We start from the raw sequence: 14854 nt of genomic DNA, 5'->3' as shown, positions 1-14854 counted from the left end.
TGGACGGTAAGGAGAATAACGCTGGAATTGGAAGAGGTTTGTCGCGATTCTGTAGGTTCGTGGATCTGAGTCGTGTGGCAAATCGCGATTTCGGTTTCATATTGCATATCGTTACAGCCCAAAAGTTAAGTTCTACTTAGTTATTTTGGTGAAAGTAACTCAAAAGTAATACATCAGTAATGTAACACATTACAATTCTGAGACAGTAATATTGTAAGGTAATGAATTACTTTTAAATAACAGTAACAAGTAATACCTAATGTATCACAGTTTGGAAGTAACTTGCACAACACTGCTCACAATTGGTCACATACATTGTAATCTTGATTTTGCAGCACACAATGGGCACATAATTGTATATGGCTTACATTGGTTCTGGGAAACACAGCCCAGCAAGATTTACAGTAGCAACAGTAACTGTGATGAAAAACTGCTTTCAATTAGTGTACTCATTCACACATCTCACAAATCAATTTAGATGAAATGTATGTGTAGTCTTGTATAATAATGAAAGTTTTTTTTTTTTTTTGTAATATCACCTAAAGGGAGCATGTGCAAAGAAAATAAAAAAGGACCCAATACTGAGCCTTGTGGTGTACCCTCCGTTACAGATGTTTTACACAAACAAACGGGTAGAATCTAAACTAGGTTAGTGTCTTTCCAGAAATGGCAACACAATTTAAAATTATTGTGTCAAATGAAGCACTTAGTATAATTTAGTCTGAATGTTTTAGTACATTTATATGTAGTAAGGCGATTAATTGGCTGGACACAACAGTTTCCAGTGTTTTGTTGAAAATATTTAAATAGGTAAACAATCTTTTTCACTAGGGTACATATTCTCTGACAACACATGATAAGCAAACTCTATTGTCGAATAAACAAAACATCTTTAAAATACCACAAAGGAAATACAGCCACCAAATAACACTCCTCATTTATTTTTTGCATTCTCCTTTACTGGTGTCTTATGAATAGACTGTCTAAATAACAGAGTAGTGTTTTCTTCTGTGAACAAAATAACATCCACTACTTGTATGTAATTAAATCAATCTCTTCACAAAATTATAGGAAGCAGTGGCTGGGAATGAACATTGTACAAACTCACTTGCTGAACCTGACAGGACATGTTAGTCATTTCCTTACAGTTACAGCTTAGTTTCATTCAACAGAGAGTTTATCTTTCGAGTTTCGTTTAGAATACAGACTATAGTCTATATTCTTTGAACTAAAAAAAAATTTCGGGGAGACCTATAACGCTCTTTTACAAAGTCTTGATTTTGGTTTTGGGGTCTTCTAAAATAGGTTTTCATGCTTGAAAGTTCAAAAGACACATTATTTTTCATATATTTGATATTGTTGCAGCACCTCTCTTCCTAGTCTGTCAGGAACACTTCCTGTCTATATGAAGCCTCTCCTCTTCAAAAGTTTCCGAAATGCCATGGCCTATACCATAGTTCCAACATACTCACTTATTTTACGTATGCCTCGGGTGGGAATTATTATTAAATGAGGAATGTTAACATTTTTCTTCCAGGAACAAATCTTTTTCTTCCAGGAACAAAAAAAAAGACATTTTTCAAGCTCAAACAGCAACATTACACACTAGAGAAATTTGAGGCCATTAACCTATTTTAAAATATTTCATACACTGTTTGTTTGGCAATTGTGCTGATAGTTACTTAATTTAATGAACCAATTAAATATAAATCAAAGTAATGAAATATTTTGGCTGAAAGTAGAGAGAAAGGTACAATGTATGTAGCACTACGATAATAAGTTTGCAAACATTGCTAAATATTATTTCTTTATTTTGATTTTGGGAAGAAATGTCAATAATGTGGCAAGATTCACCATTATCCACAAGTTTCCTACGCCCCATGAGGCCTTGCGCCAAAAGTGGGCGCGACTTCCGGTTGGAAGTAAGCAAAGTGCGATTTGACATGCTTGACACTCGTTCATTAAACAGTTAACAGTCATTCAAGTTATAGCGATCCAAACTAGCTAACGATGTGGGAACGCAACCTCAACGAAATTCAAAAGGGTGAAATAACAGTACCTTTACCCTCCGCAGTAGTTGATTGGGAGTATTATAATAACATTATTAATAATCAATACTCATCAAGGCATGGTGACAGACAGTTGTGCGAGCTGACAAACAATTAAAATAAAAAATACACACTTAGTCATTGTGCTTTGGAGTTTATTCAAAATTATAAATGAATGTGCTACTGGAATACATTAACTGGCACATTTGGTATTCTGTCAACACAGGCTTTGATTCTGAGTTTAGGTGTAACATCAGTAGCGAACAGCCAATCACATGCTGATAGAGTTTATAGAATATTAAGAATTTAAACTAATGTACACAGGAAGATTCGTCGTCTTTTGGGAGGTGATGGAAACTACAGTCGTTGGCAGGATCAGAGACGGGCTCTGGCAGGATCACTCTGATTTCATTTTCAGCTTATGTTCAAAACAATCCCGTTTAAGCCACTGAATTAGTTTAGTCTGGTTATACATACAACCGCGAACAGCACATGTTGTCCCTGAGCTCCGTAACGACATCTCTCATAAAGATTTGCGTCTTTAAGTAGTAAAATAATTATCCGAAAAACAGCTAGCCTCTTCGCTAACTAACACACAAAACACCATTGGAATGCTACTTCCGCCGCCTCACCGGAAGTTTCACCCACTTTATTTTTTACAGGAGCGCCCCTCGGAAACTTGTGGATATGCTAAAATGAAGCATAGAGATTTTTCATAAATCATTTAGCTGATGCATAGACATTTTTAAGGCGCCTCAAACACATGTGATGGGTGGAGTAACATAAATCTGGGAAGGGCTGTGATCTGTCGGGCTAAGCCGCAGGACTCACTCTTGGCTAATAAAGCAACAACACAGCCGTGCATGTGCATCAGAAGCATGTTTATGAGTAACTCATTTTCTCCAGCTGAATGTGCAAATTATCTTTAGCCAGGTCTGGTCTTAGTTTATCCTTGGATTTGACTGTAAAAAAGGCAACCAGACTAAAACAGCTCTGGTGTAGACGTTGGATTTACGTCTTGGTTCACAATTTGATATATCAAATTGTACTGAAAATGAAAATGGATGCGTATAGAAGCTCATATAATTTGGTCTTGAAGGAATTTGATGAGAAATGCTGGAGATCTCTGCATTTTGAATATGTGACAAATCTGTGAGAGCAGTTTAAGAGACTGTTGAGGGAACATGAAACGACTTGTGTCATGTTGTGATTTTTCTTTGCTATAGACACCCACAAAAGGCCGGGCTGAAGAGTCAGAATGGCTGTCCCAAAATAGATGGATGGAAAAGGGGAAAAGACTTCTGCAACTATGTGCAGAAATGGATGTTTTACGAACCACAAACTGTGCGCTCATGCCATGGGTGGAAACTTAACAACCAGTCTCCCAGCAACTTTGACATGCAACCATTGTTTGTTGACGGATAGAGGAAGTTAGCATTCTCTAATTGCACACTGGATGATACTGACAGACACATGCGGCCTCTTTATACTCAACAAGTGCTACATGTGATAATGTTATTAGCCGGAAAAGCACAGTTTCTCAAACTTTCACAGTGCTTGACCTAAAAGTTTCAAATCACTACAGTGTTATGGGTTAGATCGATTGAATGCTAGTGTGTTCGGAGTGGTTGGTCTGTGTTGTAGCTATGGTTTATAGAGGTTGATGGGGAGTTTTTAGGATACTTTTTCACACTTACAATTGTTAATCCCGGATGATTCAAAATCCTGGGTAAACTATTCCTTGACGACCGGTTTTAATGGAATCTGTGGAAATGTGTGAAACATTGCTGAACCCAAAGTTAAATGTCACCTTCACTCAGGGTTTAAATATACGTTAACCCAGAGTCACAGCCTGTTCATACAAACACAACAACTCGGCCTGATTTTTGCATGCAGCTCTGTTTTGCATGCAGCTCAACTCTGTTCAGACCAATTCGTAGCAAATAGTAAATGCAAACTTGTTTCTCTTACAGTAGGTGGTGCTTAGAAAAAAAGAACAAATACCATTTTTAAAGGGCTAGTTCATCCAAAAAGGAAAATTCTGTCAGTATTTACTCGCCCTCATGTTGTTCCAACCCCGTAAGACCTTCGTTCATCTTCGGAACACGAATTAATCACTCCTGCATACTAGTCCATAGGCTTCTTGAGAGAATGAAACTTGCCGGCCTCGAAAAGTTATTAAAGACATCGTTAAAATACTCCAAGTGACTATAGTGGCTCAATTTTAACTTTATCAAACGACAAGAACACTTTTTGTGTAAAAACAAACATGAATAACGACTTTATTTCAACTATTAATTTCCTTCTCTGTGGGCCTGTAGTCAGTTAAGCGTCACACGTAGGCTCACTATTGGTCAACGCTGGTCATATGTGTGATGTACAACAACAGATCATATGCTGTTAAACTCGAAACTCGAGGCCCAGAGAGAAGGAAATGAATAGTTGAAATAAAGTCATTATTTTGTTTGTTTTTTTGCGCACAAAAAGTGTTCTCGTCGCTTGATAAAGTTAAGATTGAGCCACTGTAGTCACTTGGATTTTAACGATGTCTTTAATAACTTTTCGAGGCCGGCAAGTTTCAACCCCTCAAGAAGCCTATGGACTAGTATGCAGGAGCGATCTTAATATCTTAAATATCTTAATTTGTGTTCCGAAGATGAACGAAGGTCTTACAGGGTTGGAACAACATAAGGGCGAGTAAATACTGACAGAATTTTCATTTTTGGGGAAACTATCCCTTTAACTCAACAAAGCACTGCCAAGCTGTAGATGTATGTTTGAGCAGCGACTTCGGGCAAGTGACCAACATCTAGTGTGGAAAGTCTTAGACAGAATCAGAGTAAGAGCAGTCAGTTAGAAAAAAATAAATAAACCATATAGTAATTCAGGCTGACAGACTGTGCTGAGTATTATTGTAGATTAAAGTCTTAAATTGTAAAATAATATGTTGGCTTATAAATATTTACATGGGTTAGATACCCTTCTGAAAATGACGTGCATGTAATTGTGTTGAATGTGCACTTAAAGTTAGTTTAAAATTTTTAAAAGTACATTTAAAAAAAGTGTACTTGCAAATATTATAATATTAATGAAATAAAAGGACACTTATGTGAAGTTCAAGAGAGATTTGCCACTATGTACACTTTTGAAAATTCACTTTAGCAAAGCTAGTAAAGTTTTACTTCAAAGTACATTTAAATGATTGTTTTAATAATGTTTAGTCGTGTTTTAAAGTATGCTTATTTTGATGTGTTGACTAAAATACTAAAGCACATTTGTAAATGTACTTGATTATAATTTGATCTGTGTAAATTATCTTTAAAATTAATTTCAAAATTGTAATTTCAAGTGTGTAATTACAAAGGCTGTCAAACGATTGATCGTGATTAATTGCATCCAAAATAAAAGTTTGTGTTTACATAATATATGCGTGTGTGCACTGTGTATAGTTATACACAGTTATACACTGTGTATAGTATATATATATACACACATACACACACATGCATGTATATTTAAGAAAAAAATATTATTTATATATAAAATATTTATATTTATATATAATATAAATTATATATAAATCTATATACAGTATATATATATATGAAAATATTTCTCAAATACATACAAGCATGTGTGTGTATTTATATATTAATATATAAAATAATTATACACAGTGCACCCACATACATTATGTAAACACAAACTTGTATTTTGGATGCGATTAATCACGATCGTTTGACAGCCCTAGTAATTACAAATACATTTAAATACAAGTTTTAATATAAATTAATATAATTAATATAAATATCTTTTTGTTTACAAAAATGCTTGTCAGTAAATTCAATAGTATACTATAATCAGGCAATAAAATAATTATTAAATGACATTTAAAAGGTGTACATAAGTCATACTTAAATTTAAACTATAACACATTTTCATTCAATTCTAAATGCCATTGTATGCCGTTTGTATTTGTTTGTGGATTTTTGTTTGTTTGTTTGTTTGTTTAAAACATTCTAGAAACTATGGATGAAAACTATTGGTTACACTTTATTTCAATAGTCCCCTTTAGACAATCTAACTATAAGTAACTTTTCAACTACATGTCAGCTAACTCTAATTAGAGTATAGAGTAGAGTTAGGGTTCGAGTTTGGGAGAATAAGTTGACTTGTAGTTGCCAAGTTACTTAAAGTCTGTAGAAAACCTGTTGGAGGCCAATCAAAATAAAGTGTTAGCAAAAAATTGGCCAATTTAGCAAAATCTTGCACATTTATATTTTTTCCTCATATCATGTATTATTTATGTATATTGTCTCTTATTAAAATAATAAATAAAAATCCAACAAACATGCAATTAAATATATTCAAATTTTCCTTAATTATTTCTGTAAATAAAAAACTCTTTCTAAAAGTAAGCTTAAGTTTTTCACAAGGGGTATATCTCTCCGAGTATGTCATAGTTTTAATAACGGAGAAACACCCTTAATCAAATTTGTAATTAAATAGTTTTTAAAAAAATATTTACATGTCCCTCATTTACTGTAAAAAGTTCATTTATGGTTGACTGCGTAATGCAGAACAAATAAACAGAGAGATCATGTGACACAGTGAGTCATGTATATGTTTGTTTAAAGTGAACTCAGTCACTTAAGACAGTGAGATCATACTAGCCCCTCCCACTTAGAGTTGTAATCCAGGTCTCTGATAGGTTAAGAGGCTTAACGGTCAAAGTTCATTTACCGCAGAGACTTCACGAGACCTGTAAACCCCCACGGTACAGGATGTGTTTGGGTGACGTGCTGTAAACCTTGTACTGTCCTCTGTAATTCTGCTTTTTTATGGTATGATAAGCTAAGTGAAACTCATTTCCTTACGCACAAAAGAGTAAACAATGCGTCTCCCCACTATCAATGGCTTTTGAAGAAAGTTAACAGGTCTGAGACCAGACAAACAGCTGTTTTGACTTTTCCATTTCCTGCTCATCAGCTAATAAAGTCCCTCCTGCCAGCGGCGCTACGTCTACAAAATGATTCAACTTTGATGACTGAGCTGAATGCTTATTTAGGATTATATGACAGGCTGAATGCGGTGGCATGTTGTGGCAACCTGAACGGGTTGTATGTGGTGAATGGGAAAATGGCATGACTCAAGGAGTATGACGTTTGTCATGAGTTTGATGCAATCATGAGGTTATATTGAATTAACATGATACCTCCTCAAGTCTTGTGAAACAGGTTTGCTCTGTTTCTTGAAACATCACGTCATTTTTATGTATTTTACAAGGACTTTATTGGTGTTCCCATAACTGATCCTCACACCTGTCCAATCAGCAGTCAAACCTCCAGCACACCTTGCTGTCAAACCCAAGTTAATTATTCTTTGCAACTGAGGAATTTCCTTATTTATTCACAAGGAAACTCGATCAAGCTGTTCGTCAAGTGAACTGAACAAACAATATAAGGGTGCACCAACACCATTTTTGACACACGATATGCCCAATGAATTTCCTTTCTAGTGAATTGTGATCTCTGGATAAAGGCTATGGTTTGCACGTAACTTTTACCCCACACAAGAGAAATATCTCTATATTTCAGTGCGTAATAACACTGTACAGGTAACACTTTATAATAACATTAGTTAACTAACATAAACTAACAATTAAACATCATTCTAAAGCATATATTTTTGGTTGAAGGTTAAGTTTAATATTTACTAATACAATACTAAAATAAAAAATTTATCTGTTAATATTTTAATGGACCTGAACTGAACAATAAACTAAACTAAAATGAAGAAAATGAATGTATTGCTAATTGTTAGTTAATGCATTAAGTAATGTTATAATAAGGCATTATTGTTTAGTGTTACAAATGTACATTCACTATAGAAACATCCATGATGTTTAAGAGTGTGTTTACACTTGATTTAAAACAAACTCGACTGAAATATGAACCAAACACATGAAGTCATCTACTGTATAAACGAACCAAAAACAGGATGACGTCACAAGATGTGACCCTAAAAAGGACACACTGTTCAAGAAAACCTGTTTTTTCACGTCATAGTCGTGATGTTGACATTCACAATTCAGTTCAGGCATAACTTGTATTTTCACTTTTATAAGGAAATTAATAAACATTGAGAATAACCTTCAAAGTTGTGATAAAAAAAAGGATTTTCAACCACAGTCTTGAAAAGAATACAGGTTCCAGACTTAGCAAGCATAAATATAAATATGCCAATGGACTTCCTGTGATCAATAAACATAAAATAGACACCACATCCTCATTTGTAGCGGATTTGGTTAAACATTTGTAGCCAAAACCCTTTTTTCGGACAGCGGCCATATTGTATTTAGGGAATTTGGGGAGTCCTGATATACCCAATCATAAATGTAAGTATTCATATGGGTTTCCCATAGCCAGAAAAGGTAAAATAGACATCAAGTTTGTATTTGTATCTCATCTGGTTTAAAAGCTATAGTCGAATCCCTTTCAGGCGGCGGCCATATTGGATTTGCCCGCCATCTTGGTCTCAGGGACCATTGGCTTGGGTTCCCTGACTGAATCATTTCAGTATGCCCTCAGCTACTGTACATCTGTGCCAAATTTGGTGCTTGTAGATGAATTTGCGCGAACAATGGTATGTAAGGCCCCATTCTACAGCCCAATCTGCTTTTTTGGACAGCGGCCATATTGGAATTGGAGGATCAAGGGGTCCAGATATACTGGGTAATAAATATAAACATTTCTATGTGTTTCCCATGATCAATTAAGCTGAAAAACATATCAAGTTTGTATTTGTAACTCATGTGGTTCAAAAGTTATAACCGGAACCCTTTTCGGGCAGCGGCCATATTGGATTTGGCCGCCATCTTGGCCCCGAGGGTCGCTGGCTCCGGCGCCCTAGCTAAATCATTTCGGTATGACCTGAGCTACATCTGTGCCAAATTTGGCGCTTTTAGATGAATTTGCGCGAAAATGTGCTTAAGGCCCCAACTACAGAAAAGGTTTGGAATTACGTTAGACTGAGCAAATGTTAAAATGTTTCTTATTTTGATGGAATAATTCTTCATTGTTTTAATGTCTCTTTCAGAGGCTGGATGTGACCTCGGTTTGGCCTGTGCTCTCAGTGGTGGTCGCAGCTGGTGTCTTTTATCTCTACAGTCAGATACAGATGCCTGATACTCAGGCATTTAGCCAAGACAACTGTGAGGAACAAAGTGGTGCTGATTACGGATTCACTCTCAACACTCGGAAATGGTGCTATACTTTTTCAGAACAACTGGATCATTCCTGTCATGCAGTACCTTAAAACGAATATGTCTTTATTGTAATTTAAGGAAGTAGTTCTATAAAAGGGTAAATCAGAAATGTGTAATATAGAAATATGATCTCAACTTTATTACTTACAATTTGGCATGACAATTTAGCAGGATAAAAAGCTAAAGTTAGCCATTGCTCATTGAGGGATTGAGAATTTAAAATAGATTGATATTAAAACTGGGAGAGCAAAACAAACAACAAAACAGCTTTACCCTATGTAAAGTCAACACCATATTAAGACTAAAACTAGGGGCATATAGACTCACTTAAAGGATAGGAACACCATAATACTGTGTTTGACCTTCAGAACTGCCTTAATCCGTGGAATTGATTCAACAAGGTGCTGAAAGCGTTCTTTAGAAATGTTGGCCCATATTGATAGGATAGCATCTTGCAGTTGATGGAGATTTGTGGGATGCACATCCAGGGCACGAAGCTCCCGTTCCACCACATCCCAAAGATGCTCTATTGGGTTGAGATCTGGTGACTGTGGGGGCCATTTTAGTACAGTCAACTCATCGTAATGTTCAAGAAACCAATTTGAAATGATTCCAGCTTTGTGACATGGTGCATTATCCTGCTGGAAGTAGACATCAGAGGATGGGGACATGGTGGCCATAAAGGAATGGACATGGTCAGAAACAATGCTCAGGTAGACCGTAGCATTTAAACGATGCCCAATTGGCACTAAGGGGCCTAAAGTGTGCCAAGAAAATATCCCCCTCACCATTACACCACCACCACCAGCCTGCACAGTGGTAACAAGGCATGATGGATCATGTTCTCATTCTGTTTACGCCAAATTCTGACTCTACCATCTGAAATCGAGACTCATCAGACCAGGCAACATTTTCCCAGTCTTCAACTGTCCAATTTTGGTGAGCTCTTGCAAATTGTAGCCTCTTTTTCCTATTTGTAGTGGAGATGAGTGGTACCCGGTGGGGTCTTCTGCTGTTGTAGCCCATCCGCCTCAAGGTTGTGTGTGTTGTGGCTCCACAAATGCTTTGCTGCATACCTCGGTTGTAACGAGTGGTTCTTTCAGTCAAAGTTGCTCTTCTATCAGCTTGAATCAGTCGGCCCATTCTCCTCTGACCTCTAGCATCAACAAGGCATTTTCTCCCACAGGACTGCCGCATACTGGATGTTTTTCCCTTTTCACACCATTCTTTGTAAACCCTAGAAATGGTTGTGTGTGAAAATCCCAGTAACTGAGCAGATTGTGAAATACTCAGACCGGCCCGTCTGGCACCAACAACCATGCCACGGCCAAAATTGCTTAAATCACCTTTCTTTCCCATTCTGACATTCAGTTTGGAGTTCAGGAGATTGTCTTGGCCAGGACCACACCCCTAAATGCATTGAAGCAACTGACATGTGATTGGTTGATTAGATAATTGCATTAATGAAAAATTGAAAAGGTGTTCCTAATAATCCTTTAGGCGAGTGTGAGGAGTAAGAACAAGTATTTGATACACTGCCAATTTTGCAGGTTTTCCCACTTACAAAGCATGTAGAAGTCTTTCATTTTTATCATAGGTACTCTTCAACTGTGAGTGACAGAATCAAAAATCCAGAAAATTATATTGTATGATTTGTAAGTAATTAATTAGCATTTTATTGCATGACATAATTTGTATTTGATCACCTACCAACCAGGATCTCATTGACTCTGTGCACGAGAAAAATGCTAACTTCCGCCTTGAGGGCGGATGTTGGGTACTTCGGTTCCGGTTGCCGTTGTTTACATCAGTGGACCGGCTATCTAAAGCTTAGCTATCTAAATATATTTGTCTAAAACTATGTTCGTTTGTTCATTGTCAAGTCAACCAACACAGTTTTCACTCATATGGGTGGAGCCAGGCGCTGCTGCATTGTGAAAAGTACGTTAAACGAGACTTTATCCTATGTTTTATCCTATGTTAAGTACGAGACTTCCTTATAGATTTCCACGACGCATGCGCGAGAATTGCGATCTGAAGTAGTGTAAGCTGGTGTAAGCAGATCGCAAATCTCGCACATGCGTCGTGGAAATCTAAGGAAGTCTCGTTCTGGCCTACAAGGAAGAAAAGAAATAGTCGAATAAACTCGTTATTTTTGTTTGTTTTTTCGCACAAAAAGTATTCGCGTCGCTTGATAAACATATAGTTGAGCCACGGTAGTCACTTGGGATATTTAAACATTTTCTTCACTGACTTTCTGGGCCGTCAAGAGGCAGTCCCTTAGGAGCCAATGTGGTAGTTATACAGCTCTCAAATTTAATCAAAAATATCTTCATTTGTGTTCCGAAGATGAACGAAGGTCTTACGGGGTTGGTACAGCATGGGGGTGAGTAATTAATGACTTAATTTTCATTTTTGGGTGAACTAACCCTTTAAACCCCTTCTCTCTTGCTCTGGGGAGCTGGAGGAAAATCATTAGCCAGTCGACGAACATAATCGACTGTAATATTCGGCAAATGTTCAAGACATCTGGAGAAACATACATCCTCTACGTCGTCCATCAGGCTACCGGAAACTAGACACCCCATATCGGTTTCGCAGCCGGAACTAGCATATGCTAACGTGCACATAGTCCATTGACCTGTTTCTCTTTAAGAAGCCCTCCTGCTCTCCACTCATTACCTGTATAAACTGCACCTGTTTGAACCCGTCACCTGTATAAAAGACACCTGTCTACACACTCAATCAAACAAGACTTTAACCTCATCACAATGGCCAAGACCAGAGAGCTGTGTACGGACATCAGGAATAAAATTATAGACCTGCTCAAGGCTGGGATATACAGGACAGTAGGCAAGCAGCTTGATGAGAAGGCAACCAGAAAATAAAAGAAGTTCCAGATGACGGTCTCCCTCAATCTCCGGCTCAATGCAAGATCTCACCTGAAAAAGGCATCTGGCTCTAGACATGGTACAATGACTTCCTCTTCTGGATTCGCAGAAAGCATCAGCTCTGTTGTTGGCTCAGACTTTTTGTCTCGGAGGAATAGGAGTGTGGGGACGTCCTCTGGCTGGACAGACCCTGGAATAAGAGGAGTTTGCAAGGAAGTGATTGGTATTGGCTTTGTCTTCAAACACCCCAATGATCATGGAGGAGCCATCCATAGCACGTAGTCATTATACTGCTGTAATGAACACCTGGACTTCCCCCGACTCATAAGGAATCATCATCAGAAGTTAGTCGTCAAGCCCACTCCAAAAACAGGTCACGAGTGTGCCGTCGGTCCAGGGTACATGATGGCACATGTTCACCAGTTCCTCCACATGCTGTTCCCGAGGACAACCTACCTTGATTAAATCCATTAATGGGTCATTTGAATGGAAGTAAGGTGCTAGGTAGCGATCCATGCCCATGTCGACAGGTTTGGTGTTCTGTCACACTTTTGTTGCTGTGGTTGAAAAGGAGGCGAGGACGTGGATCCATTTTAACTAGCAAATCACTTTCTCCACTAGGAAAACAAATAAAAGGGAATCAAACTGGGAGAGGAAAACAAACAGAGAAACAGCTTTATCCTATGTTAAGTCTATACCGAACAAAGACTATCAAACTGAGGGTATATAAACAGACACAGGCTAATAACGCACTCAACAAGAATCAGGTGAACAACAAATGAGGAAACTGAAATAAACATGAGACCAAAATGAAACAAAAACAGACCCAAACCGTGACGAAGAAAAACAGGATGGGAAATGTTAAGGATATATATATAAGAAAAATGTATACATTTATTTAAATTAAAACAAAAATAGCAAGGTAAAAAAGGCATCAAGCTCAGCTCAAACAAAAGTACAGAAACAATTTAATATTAACACAATGTGGTAATTGAAAACTCATATATACAATTTATAATTTTAGTATATTGTGACATATTGAGGATAAGAAAATGTACTGCATGTTAGGAATGATAGAGTGATGAACCATAGATGATATATGTGTGCCGATGAATTGAATCTGGATTGGTTGAACAGTTTTTATTTTCAGAATGTGCAAAACTCTTCCATACTGGTGGAGCCAGACTGATCCTTTGTGGAAATAACTGGGAAAAGTTGGAGACTTTTGCTGAGCATCTGATGAGTGAATCAGATCCAGCACTTGTGAGTGCAGAATTATCATTAACAATATGACAGAACTCTATATTTGTTAAAGTTGTGGTTGTAATTTGCGCAGTGACTTGGTTCAATTCTAACTTTCCTGCTTAGACGTTTCCACCCAAACTGGTGGAGCTGGACTTCAGTAACATGGAGAGCGTTCCTGAGATCATCTCTGAGATCCTGGAGTGTTACGGCTGTCTGGATGTCCTCGTCTTCAACACCAGCATGAAGGTGAAGGCTCCTGTACACAGTCTGTCCCTCCAGATGGACAGGATTGTCATGGACGTCAACTACTTTGGGCCCATCACACTGGTTAAGGGTAACATGTAACTCCCACACAGCGGTCAACAATAACTCTCAGTCGTGTTCAAGCGTTTTAAACTGATCTTATTCACGGTCACAGGCGTCCTTCAGTCGCTGATCTCCAGAAGAACGGGTCACATTCTTCTAGTCAACAGCATTCAGGGGAAACTGACCGTCCCCTTCCGCGCCACCTGTGAGTTTTAAAGGGATCAATTCGGTCATCATTTACTCACATTCATCTCAGTCCAAACATGCATGCTGTTATTTTCGTAAGTTTGAAGAATGATCATGCAGCTCTTTTCCAGCTTATAGATCATTAAAATAAACTGCTCTATGGAAAACACAACAGCATATGGGTTTGAAATTACATGAGGAGTTTTACTTTTGGGTGAACTATTCCTTTAATGTTCATACAGTTAATCAGCAGCAATAAATCAATGCATATGTTCAGTGTAAGACGTTCTGCATTGCTCAGATGCTGCGTCCAAGCATGCCGTTCAGGCTTTCTTTGAGTGTCTGCGGGCTGAGGTTCAGGAATATGGAATAACCGTCAGCACCGTCAACCACACCTTCATAAAAACTCCAGACACAAACTCAAAGGACGAGGACGCGGCAAAACCCATGTGGACACGTGAGTGAACGTCTCCGTCAGTTCATAGTGTAAAGATCACGGTTTGTAGCTCATAACTTCTTCCTTGTGTGTTTGTATTGTCCACTATATTCCCCTGGACCTCCTGCTTGGACACTGACTGGAAACTGCAGACCTCAAAGCGAACTCCTGTGGTGTGAACGCTGAAGAAATGGCCACTGAGATCCTGAAGACTCTGAGTAGCAAGAAGAAGGAGATTTTAATGTCCCACTCCTTCATCCCTAAAGCAACGCTCTATGCCAGATCTCTCTTCCCAAACCTGTTCTTCTCCATCATGGCAGCAGGAGTCAGAAACACTGCAGCGGTGGAGATGTCTGAGGATTGAAGGACAACACTGTGTAAAAGTGGAGAAAGTGTTACTGTGCTACAATTAGAAGAGAATTCAATAAATAAATCAGCAAGATTATGGATGTCTGTCTGTCTATCATGCAAGAGC

At 37.9% G+C, this 14854-nt stretch overlaps 1 pseudogene across 1 annotated transcript; it reads left to right on the top strand.

Annotated features, from left to right (window-relative positions):
• The first annotated feature begins 9015 nt into the window (after positions 1 to 9015).
• LOC120492269 (dehydrogenase/reductase SDR family member 7C-B-like) lies at positions 9016 to 14743 on the top strand (annotated as a pseudogene). Its single transcript, XR_016151397.1, has 7 exons — positions 9016 to 9060; positions 9147 to 9313; positions 13357 to 13469; positions 13575 to 13785; positions 13870 to 13962; positions 14245 to 14400; positions 14532 to 14743. The product of XR_016151397.1 is annotated as a dehydrogenase/reductase SDR family member 7C-B-like (transcript).
• Positions 14744 to 14854: the final 111 nt, after the last annotated feature.

This window comes from Pimephales promelas, chromosome 3 (assembly GCF_988280905.1).
Source record: "Pimephales promelas chromosome 3, fPimPro1.hap1.1, whole genome shotgun sequence".
Lineage (NCBI taxonomy): Eukaryota > Metazoa > Chordata > Actinopteri > Cypriniformes > Leuciscidae > Pimephales > Pimephales promelas.
Note: the sequence above shows the minus strand (reverse complement) of the source record. Positions and strands in the feature narration are given on the sequence as shown.